At 38.5% G+C, this 11,270-nt stretch overlaps 1 protein-coding gene across 1 annotated transcript in view; it reads right to left on the bottom strand.

The window, feature by feature from the left end:
- The window catches only part of BAZ1A (bromodomain adjacent to zinc finger domain, 1A), a 144,291-nt gene that overhangs the window by 98,738 nt on the left and 34,283 nt on the right, over positions 1-11,270 (bottom strand). The gene's annotated exons all lie outside the window — the stretch shown is intronic.

Raw genomic sequence — 11,270 nt, 5'->3', positions numbered from 1 at the left:
CGAGACTGCACCACTGCACTCCAGCCTGAGTGACACAGCGAGACTCCATCTCAAAAAAAAAAAAAAAAAGTAAAAATGAACATTTCCTAGTTTTAAAATTAATTTTTTAAAAAAGAAAAGAACAATTAAAAAAATGTTTTTAAGTCAGAACGCTATTGAAAAGGGTGAATTTTAGCTTAGGCCAATTCTATAAATCTGATTTTTAAAATAAGACTGAAAGTGATACATTTAGCAGAGTTTTATTAGTTTAAACTACTTAGAATAAAAGCTTATCTGAATACAAGTTATTATCTGATTTAAATTATTCTTTAACTTAAAAGAAAAACAATTACTGCTTTTCTAAAAACATAGCTAACTGAGGTAGGTCTACTTGTTAGATCTCATTGAAGTATAGATTGGTCCTGCCTATTCTTATCAGAAGAAAAGCCAGAGAGTTGTGTGTAATGCAGAAAATATGCAAAGTGAGTCCTAAAGCTTGTCTCCATCTCAACCATAAGCATATAAAAATCAATCATAAAAATCCCTATTTTTTCAGAAAGAAGCATTATACTGGTGTGTTCTCTCTTAAAACCTGAGTCAGTCAAATCAAAGTCAGGTGATTTATATATATCAAAATAAAGTACATAAAAACAACTGAAAGAATTTACAATGAAATTATTATATATACAACTACTTAAGATAATAAAATTAGGCTGGGCGAGGTGGCTCCCACCTGTTATCCCAGCACTTTGGGAGGCCAGGGCGGGTGGATCACCTGAGGTCAGAAATTCATGACTAGCCTGACCAACACAGTGAAACCTCGTTTCTACTAAAAATACAAAAATTAGTCGGGCATGGTGGTGGGCCCCTGTAATCCCAGCTACTCGGGAGGCTGAGGCTGGAGAATTGCTTGAACCTGGGAGGCAGAGGTTGTGGTGAGCCAAGATCACACCACTGCACTCCAGCCTGGACGACAAAGTGAGACTCTGTGTCCAAAAAAAAAAAAAACCACAAAACAAAAAATTATTACTCCCTTCTCAAATTCTTCTAGCTGGTATTTTCTAGCTAGACCACCTACTTGTAGATCCCTTTTGGGGAGCTCAAACATAATAACCTTTTTTCTTTGTTTAACCATCCTTAGGGTACATTTATAACAACAAAATCAGTATTTTTTTTTTTTTTGAGATGGAGTTTCACTCTTGTTGCCCAGACTGGAGTGCAATGGCACAATCTTGGTTCACTGCAACCTCTGCCTCCCGAGTTCAAGCGATTCTCCTGCCTCAGCCTCCTAAGTGGGATTATAGGCACCTACCATCATGCCCTGCGAATTTTGTGTTTTGGGTAGAGATGGGGTTTCACCAAGATAGTCAGGCTGGTCTCAAACTCCTCAAAATCAATATTGTTAACTGACTCACTGACTGGAAGGAGATGAAGAAAATTGCAAGCATAACTTTGGAGAGAAAACTAAAATGTAAATATCAGCCCATTCTAGTTGCCAATCATGGCAAATTGTTAATGCAGGGCTAAATTATTTGGCACTACAGTGCCCTTTATTCATTCTATTTGAATAGTGGTGACATAATCACTAGCCAAATAAGACTTACCTATTTTTTTTTTTTTTTGGAGACAGAGTCTCGTTCTGTTGCCCAGGCTGGAGTGCAATGGTACAATCTCGGCTCACTGCAACCTCTGCCTCCTGGGTTCAAGCGATTCTCCCACCTCAGCCTCTCAAGTAGCTGGAGATTACAGGCATGTGCCAACATGCCCAGCTAATTTTTTCTATTTTTAGAGACAAGGTTTCACCATGTTGGCCAAGCTGGTCTCAAACTCCTGACCTCAACACACCTGCCTTGCAAAGTACTGGGATTACAGGCGGTGAGCCACCAAGCCCAGGCTTATTTACGTTTCCTTAATGCATTTACCTTATTCAGTCCTATATTAGTTATTCATATGTATTTCACTTATCCTTGCCTTGCAAACTCTATCCCTACTACAAATATAAACATCAATATAATGTCTGAGAACAATTAAGTACTAATCATTTACTCATATTTAATTATCCTATTGCATCTAGCACCACGGTTTTCAAAGAAGATACTTAAATGGCTGAAATAAAAAAAAAATGATTCAAGACTCCATCCTATCAAGTTTTATTTTTTAAAAAATTTTATGTTTTTTTAACTTTTTAATCATTTGTCTGGCATGCAAAGTTTTATTTTGTTTATATACCAATAAATTAGCCTTTTGTGTTTATGTCCCTTGCACTAGAATCTAAGTCATAAGTCCTTGTCTTATTCATAACCCTTTTCCCAATGCCTACCACAGCAGCCAGCACACAATACTTACCAAATGGATTATATAAAATTTGCCTGTGTGTACTTTAAAGTACTAACTCAGAATACTCCCTACTACCTTCAAAGAAAAAAAAAGGCACAAACAATTGCATTTTTCATCCCTTGAAATTCAAGTCAAAAGATAGAATGACAACAAATAAATGAAATATCTGTTTCCCCCATGCTTGCTGTCACCTTTTGTTGCCACTAGATAGCATTCTTTTAACCTGAATCATTCTTAAGAGTGAATGACCAAAAGCTTAATCTGACCACACTTTTGACAAAAATTATAAAATAGGTAAATAAAGTGAAAACTAAATCGTGGGTGTTCAATAAATGCATTTAACTGTAATATCTTTTAATCCTGCTTAATTGCTATCCTTTAGTATGCTGTCATACGCACTTATTCCTCCCAAACAAGCACATAACAAGGCTCTGGTTCTGATACTGCCTGTGCTTAAAAACGTCATCACTCATGACCTTGGGCAAATTTTAATTAATTAACCTCTGTGTATGGGCTCTTCAAACTGTAAAATGACCAAATGAGCAACTATCACATGGCTATCCTGGGAATTAAATAATAGTACATGCATGCTCTCCCAAGGCACTAGGGCCCATTCACATTTGAGGGATACCCACTCACTGAATTTATGGGGGGAAAAAAAAGGATATATGTCAAAAACCTAGAATAGTTCCTGCACATGGTCAGCTCTCAAAAGTTTACTAGTATTGTCTTCATCTCCCTAAAATGACATATAGCAAGCTTTCAAGAACAGTGACTATAATATAAGAAAACTAGGGACTGGCCAAAAAAAAGATGAGTCATTACAGCTGGCAGATTCTTCACTTGTCTGACAAATAAAAGGAGGATCTAACATCTACTGAGTTCTTTAGGTGCTAAGCACTGTGGCAGACTGTTGCAATTACTGAACTGAATCACACCTTTCTGATTCCTTCCCACATTAACTCTGGATTTACTCATGTGACTTCCTTTGGCCAATGTAACAAAAATACAGCATGCTGAGGCTTGTACTTTCTTGCACTTTGGGGCTTGCTCTCTCTTACTGCTGGGATCTTTCTACCATCTTGTGAACAAGTTAGGTCTAGTCCCCTGTAGAATAATAGGTCACATGGAAATGGACTTTAGGCACCTCAGTCTGAGGCCCCAGACATGTAAGGCTATCCTAGATTCTAGGACCTAGACAATCTAGTCCTATCTAGGTCAGCCCAGACTCTAAGAACATTCCAGCCAACCACAGAATTGTAAGAGTAATGTTTACTGATTTAGGCCACTAACTTTTAGGGGTCCCGGTTTGTTATACAGCAAAGGTAACTACTACAACCACCATATAAATATAGCTATTTTTTTCCAGTTTTAAACAGATCAGGAAAGAGGATTCCTAAAATTAGCAAGTCAGTTTGGCCCCAAAGACTCTTTCTGCTATATCAAGCCATCTTTGCATGCCACACTCTGAGGTTTTAGGCTCTGGTGGTTTTACCCTACAACCCTTATTTAACCCTTTCCTTTGTACCAGGAGACAGTATACTATGGTCCAACTCATCACCTTTGTCACAACTACCCAACTCTGCTATTATAATGCAAAAGTAGTCATATATAATAGATAAATGAATGAGTATGGCTGTATTCCAAAAATATTTTATTAAGGAACACTAAAATTTGTTTCATATTATTTTACATATCACAAAATAGTCTCCTGATTTTTATTTTGAACCATTTAAAATGTTTTAACCATAGGAATTTTAGGATTATGTTTCTATTTTTATGAAAAATAATGTTGGATTTTTTTTTTTTTTTGGAGACAGGGTCACGCTCTGTTGCCCAGGCTAGAGTGTAGTAGCTCTCTGTAACCTTGAACTTCTGGGCTCAGGTTATCCTCCCAAGTAGCTGGGACTGTAGGCACATGCCACCACACCTGCCTAATTAACTCATGGCCAAATCCAATTCATCACCTTTGCAAGCTAAGAATGGTTTAGACACTTATTATCTGAAAAAGAAATCAAGAGAACAATAGCTATAAAAATATAAAATACTTAGGAATAAATTTAACCAAAGAGGTGAAAGACTTGTATACTGAAAACTATTAAAACATTGATGAAAGAAATTGAAGACACAAATAAATAACTCGAACAGTTAATATTGTTAAAATGTCCATCCTACCCAAAACAACTTACAGATTCAATGCAATCCCTATCAAAATACCAACACTGGCTGGGCTCAGTGGCTCAAGCCTGTAATCCCAGCATTTTGGGAGGCTGAGACAGGAGGATCACGTGAGCCCAGGGGTTTGAGACCAGCCTGGGCAACATAGGGAGACTCTGTTTCTACAAAAAAAATTTTTTAATTAGGCAGGTGTGGTGGCATGTGCCTACAGTCCCAGCTACTCGGGAGGATAACCTGAGCCCAGAAGTTCAAGGTTACAGAGAGCTACTACACTCTAGCCTGGGCAACAGAGCGTGACCCTGTCTCAAAAAAAAAAAAAAAAAAAATTCCAACATTATTTTTCATAAAAATAGAAACATAATCCTAAAATTCCTATGGTTAAAACATTTTAAATGGTTCAAAATAAAAATCAGGAGACTATTTTGTGATATGTAAAATAATATGAAACAAATTTTAGTGTTCCTTAATAAAATATTTTTGGAATACAGCCATACTCATTCATTTATCTATTATATATGACTACTTTTGCATTATAATAGCAGAGTTGGGTAGTTGTGACAAAGACCATATGGACCACAAAGCCTATGATATTTACAATTTGAACCTTTGTGTTTTTAAAATGTGCCAGCTCCTGCTTGGAATTATTCACAGCATATGTTTTTAATTTTAAAAGGTTTTGCTCAGCCTTTAGTGATGAGTAGTTTTGTATTTTTTCATACTTTTACTACTCTCTTCATTTTATTTAAAATTATTTTACACATTATTTATCTTAATTATCCTTTAACTTTTTTTTTTTTTTGGAGGGGAAGGGGGCTTTCCAGCAAAAACTGGAAAGCCTGCTAGACAAATTCTAAAAGAGCTGTAACACTTCCCTCCTTTAACTTTTTCTTTGGATGACCTCTGAATTTGTCTAAGAAAGACAACCCCAATTTTAAAATTAGTTCAGATGCACAGGTCAAATGAATTCCACTTGCATGCAACAAATACTACAAGCCTCCCAGGCAGCATGGAAAACAAATGATAATTTTACCTTGTCCTCAAAATTATTTCAAGTTTATCTATGAGAAAAGTTTTTTGTTAAAAACTGTGATCTTGGCTGAGTACGGTGGCTCACGCCTATAATCCCAGCACTTTGGAAGGCCGAGGTGGACGGATCACGATGTCAAGAGATCGAGACCATCCTGGCTAACATGGTGAAACCCCGTCTCTACTAAAAATAAAAAAATTAGCTGGGCATGGTGGCAGGTGCCTGTAGTCCCAGCTACTTGGGAGGCTGAGGCAGAATTCCTTGAACCCAGGAGACAGGGGTTGCAGTGAACCGAGATTGTGCCACTATACTCCAGCCTGGCAATAGAGCAAGACTCTGTCTCAAAAAAAAGAAAACTGTGATCTTATATGGGCCAACTGGAATGGATTATGATGGAGGCAGAAAAAGATGTGGAAGATATTATTTTATCCAGAAGAGCCTCTAATTCCTCAGATCTGAAACTGTAATAACCATGTAGATATGAAATCCCCAATGAGGATTTAAGGTCAGAATTAGCTATTCAGTCTCACCTCTTTGGTGTGATGAGCCTATTATAATATTTGCCTGCCACTGATAACTAAGAACTTCAGAACCACTACTATTCTACTTCACCACCCTGCTGCTAATCAATTGAGAAAGACACAAAATGAAGCCAACACTGAATATCCTTTCACATTAGAAAGGAGGTGAACCTCAATTTACTTGCCATTCCCCATTTTTATCATCTTTCTTACGATAAATAAGATCCCCACAGTAATGACCGTAAGTCCTGGTGGAGACTCAGCTGACTGCCTGTGGCATCAGTGTAAAGAATAAAGAAATTGCCATAAAAACTAACCACTCTCACCCCAGCATTCACCAATGACTTTCTTATGAGGCATTACACAGATGCTCCTAATAGCCACTACAATTTGGAAGCCCTTAGAACACTGAAGAAATTTGTATGGTAAGTCTAAACTTCATTGAAATTTTTTTTTTTTTTTTTTTTTTGGAGACGGAGTCTCGCTCTGTCGCCCAGGCTGGAGTGCAGTGGCGCAATTTTGGCTCACTGCAAGTTCCGCCTCCAGGGTTCACACCATTCTCCTGCCTCAGCCTCCTGAGTAGCTGGGACTACAGGCGCCCGCCACCAGGCCCAGCTAATTTTTTGTATTTTTAGTAGAGACGGGGTTTCACTGTGGTCTCGATCTCCCGACCTTGTGATCTGCCCGCCTCAGCCTCCCAAAGTGCTGGGATTACAGGCGTGAGCCACCGTGCCCGGCTTCATTGAAATATTTTGTGAAGCATAAAGCAGTTATGTCCATGCAAAAACACAACATAGCTTTATATGCTATTTGAATTAAATGTTTAGAAAGAGATTCATTTTCTATTTTCATTTGTTTTTGTGACTATGTATGAATTTTTAGCGTATTAAAAAAAGGTTTCCCAGAAATGACTTCCCAATTTATACTATTATGCATAAGGGTTCTAAATGTTAACTGTAATTTGCAATGACAATCCAGGAGCCAACAGTTATCCCTACCTAGGTAACAAATCTGCACATCCTTCACATGTACCTCGGAACTTAAAAAAAATATATATTTAAAAATAAAATAATTTTGAAAAAAGAACAGTTATCCCAAATAACCCTTAAGAAATTAAAAATTGTATCATTGGCTGGGCATGGTGGCTCACACCTGTAATGCCAGGACTTTGGGAGGCCGAGGTGGGTGGATCACCTAAGGTCAGGAGTTCAAGACCAGCCTGGCCAACATGGTGACATCCCGTCTCTACTAAAAATACAAAAATTGGCTGGATGCAGTGGCGCATGCCTGTAATCCCAGCTATTTGGGAGGCTGAGGCATGAGAATGCCTTGAACCCAGGAGTTAGAGGTTTGCAGTGAGCCGAGATCTAGACTGGGTGACAGAGCGAGACTCAGTCTCAAAAAAAAAAACAAAAACATTATATTAACATATTAGGGTCATCAGAGTTTACTGAAAACAATGCTGAGATGTTGCTTAGGACTTTTTGGTCCTGGAACTAGCAATTTTGATCTTACAAATTCAGTAGTATATACAGAAGGAGCAGGATTGAGAAAAAAAAAAAAAGGCACTGTAAGCTGACCAAATGAAAGCTTTCTTTCTGAAAAAGAACTACAATAAATTTAATGTGTTGCTAAAAATCTATACTATCTTTGAGCCTAAATAAGAAGTCTCCCTCCTGTAATCCTTTCGGCTAACCTGTATTTTTTTCTTCGTATTTCTACTCAACCCTTTCTCAAAAACTTCTACTTGATTAATCCCACATGTACCCAATCACTGGCATCCAAGCATGCATATTTAAATCAAAATAACTGTATTTGTTTTTCGCTTGAATCTTTTATGTTCATCTTACTGCATCAATATATTTAGCAGCTCTCTTTTGTCCTGAACATTAACACATTTTATGATTCACTGACAGCATTTAGGCTAGCAATACAAAAGAACCCAAAGATAAAGTCAATTTTCTCATTTTTAATTCTAATATACCCTGAGTACTTAACACTCTGTATCACAGGTTTTTGTGCAAATTTTCTCTCTCTTTTTTGAGATAGCGTCTGGCTCTGTCACTCAGGCTGGAGTGCGGTGGCACAATCTTGGCTCACTGCAACCTCTGCTTCCTGGGCTCTAGCAATCTTCCCACCTCAGTCTCCCAAGTACCTGGCACTACAGGCACGCACTACCAAGCCCAGCTAATTTTTGTATTGTTTTTATAGAGACAGGGTTTTGCCATGTTGCTCAGACTGGTCTTGAACTCCTGAGTTCAAGCCATCCACCCACCTTGGCCTCCCAAAGTGCTAGGATTACAGGCGTGAGCCATTGCACCCAGCTAATTTTCTTTTACTTCATCTAAATTGCTTAAAGCAATCTACCAATGCAACACAGAAAGTCCACAGGGAATATACTTTAATGGTTGAATAGTTAAGAGCTCTAATTGGTTTATTAGCACCTGATGTCTAAACTGATATCAGCTTATAATATTAAAAATAATTAAGGCCAGGTGCGGTGGCTCATGCCTGTAATCCCAGCACTTTGGGAGGTCAAGGCAGGAGGACCACCTGAGGTCAGGAATTCGAGACCAGCCTGACCAACATGGTGAAACCCCATCTGTACTAATACAAAAATTAGCCGGGCATGGTGGTGGACACCTGTAATCCCAGCTACTCAGGAGGCTGAGGCAGGAGAATCACTTCAACCCAGGAGGCGGAGGTGCAGTGAGCCGAAATCGTGCCACTCCAGCCTGGGCAACAGAGCAGGACTCTGTCTCAAAAAAAAAAAAAATTATATAATTTTCATTTTACAAGGCAGTTCTAAAAACAATACTGAATCATAGTCCTGTGCTCACTTCGGCAGCACATATACTGAACAATAGTCTCTTACGTTTCTTGACTTGATAACATTTCATAAATTTTAAATCCAAATACTACAGGGATATTTGGGGAAACCTAGCTATAAAGGAAACTCTGGTGCAAATCCAATTCAGCCATTTTACTGATTTAACCTCTATCAGGGAAAAGGTCTGTTAGTCAAAGCTGAAAGAAAAGGCAGCTTATTATCTTCAAAGAGAGAGCTCACACCAGGCTAGCAAAAGAAACTCTATCCGTCCTCAGAAAAAGGCAATATTACAAGTAAGCTTTTTAGGAACAGTTTAACCAGTTCATGTAAAACCAATCAGAAACAGTACACATGGCTAGGTGTGGGGGCTCACACTTATAATTCCAGCACTTCAGGAGGCTGAGGCAGATCGCACAAGGCCAGTTGAAAACCAGCCTGAGAAACATAGGGAGACTATAAAAAATTTTAAAAATTAGCCAGGTGTGGTGGCACATGCCTATAGTCCCAGCTACTTGGGACGCTGAAGCAGAAGGATTGCTTGAGCCTAGAAGTTCAAAGCCGCAGCGAGCTATGATCGCTGCATTCCAGACTAGGTGATAGAGTGAGACTATCTCTCAAAAGTAGGGAAAAAGAAAAGAAAAAAAGGAACACATCTGTGTGTTCTGATATGAGAAGACATCCAAACCATTACTAAGTGAAAAAGCTGCTTGCTAATTTTTTATGTTAGTATAGTACAGAAAAAATTGTCGAGAAATATGCACTAAATTTCTGATAGTGGTTATCTCTGAAGGGAGTATTTGGAAAATGAACTCCAGGCTTTCATCTTTTCCATTTTTCTCTGATATATGAATCTTTTACTTTAATAGAAAAAAACCAGATTTTTAAAAATTTATAAACTTTACTTCTGATAAGTGGAGCAAATCACATTTGAAAGTTCTGGGTCACTCATTGATTATGAGGACTGAAATGAAAGCATCTAGCCCACTGCCTAGCATACAGGAAAAGTTCAATAAATGTTAGTGTACTTCCAGTTCTGCAATGTCTTCTAATGCAACCAAGTTTTATACTGACCCACCAGTATAGTTTTTTTAACTGCTGCTTATTCCAGCTTCTCCTTTGCTATTAGGTCCCACTTCTTGCTGCTGTCAGGACACCCACCTTTAGAAGTACCTTCTACCACATATTGCTTCAAATCTGCCACAAAGTCTTTCAGCTTCCAGAATATCTTAACTGTGCCTCCTTTATAGCAACTTATTCTCTTTCAGTTATTCATAAACTTTCATTAGCTCCTTCAAACTTTGAGTGTCTACACAGAAAAAGACTTGTATTCATTTTTGTATCCCCCATCAGAGCCCTACTGTGGCAGTCACTCAAATATCTGTATGCACAAATAGACAAAAGCTATCCCTGTGACTAAAAAAAAAGTTCACGCCGGGCATAGTGGCTCACGCCTATAATCCCAGCACTTTGGGAGGTCGAGACAGACAGATTGCTTTAGCCCAGTAGTTTGAGACCAGCCTGGGTGACATAGTGATACCCCACCTCTATAAAAGATACAAAAATTATCTAGGTGTGGTGGAATGGGCCTGTAGTTCCAGTTACTTGGGAGGCTGAGGTGGGAGAATTGCCTGAGCCCGGGAAATGGAAATTGCAGTGACCTGAGATCCCACCACTGCACTTCAGCCTGGGCAACAGGGCAAGACTCTGTCTCAAAAACAAACGAACAAAAAGTTCAGAGGATCCCAAAATAACTTGGGACAGTTTAACACCAATGTTTTAATTTTGGCTCTTGAATAGCTTTTATAGTCTAGTCAGAGGTAAAGCACATGGATGAACCCTGTGGCAGTTACTTTCCTACCCAGTTTTAGATTTTCAGCTTACTTGATGTCTGAAGTTGTATTCCAAAGAATTGGAACTATTAAGTAGTCTGTACACTAGCTAAATAGAAGATTATGTACTACAATATTACAGAGGTTCCTTAAGGGTAGTGCTGACTCTCCAAGTAGGCAAAATTTTAGAATCTCTGCCACTTCTCTGTATCAAGTATCTTTTCTCTTGCACACACTCAACTTTCTCCCAAATGGTATTAGTATAGCCATTCTGTGGTTGCAAAATGTAGACTTTCACAGACCCTGAAGATATCTGTTTTGACAGATATGTAGATTCCTTCCAGACCCAAAGAACAGTAGGTAGAACTGGTGAAGTAGAAGAGGTTAAAGGTGGAAATTATGCAGAAAAACAGCTACCTATCCAGAAATTAACTGTTTTCAGTATCTATTTCAAAGACTACATCAACATGCCAATTCTTATTTAAAAAGAGATGCTTGTAAAAAGGTTTGAAAATGGCTAGGTACAGTGGCTCACGCCTGTAAATCCCAGCACCTTGAGAGGCTGAGGC

This window comes from Mandrillus leucophaeus, unplaced genomic scaffold (assembly GCF_000951045.1).
Source record: "Mandrillus leucophaeus isolate KB7577 unplaced genomic scaffold, Mleu.le_1.0 Scaffold467, whole genome shotgun sequence".
In the NCBI taxonomy this organism is placed as follows: Eukaryota; Metazoa; Chordata; class Mammalia; order Primates; family Cercopithecidae; genus Mandrillus; species Mandrillus leucophaeus.
Note: the sequence above shows the minus strand (reverse complement) of the source record. Positions and strands in the feature narration are given on the sequence as shown.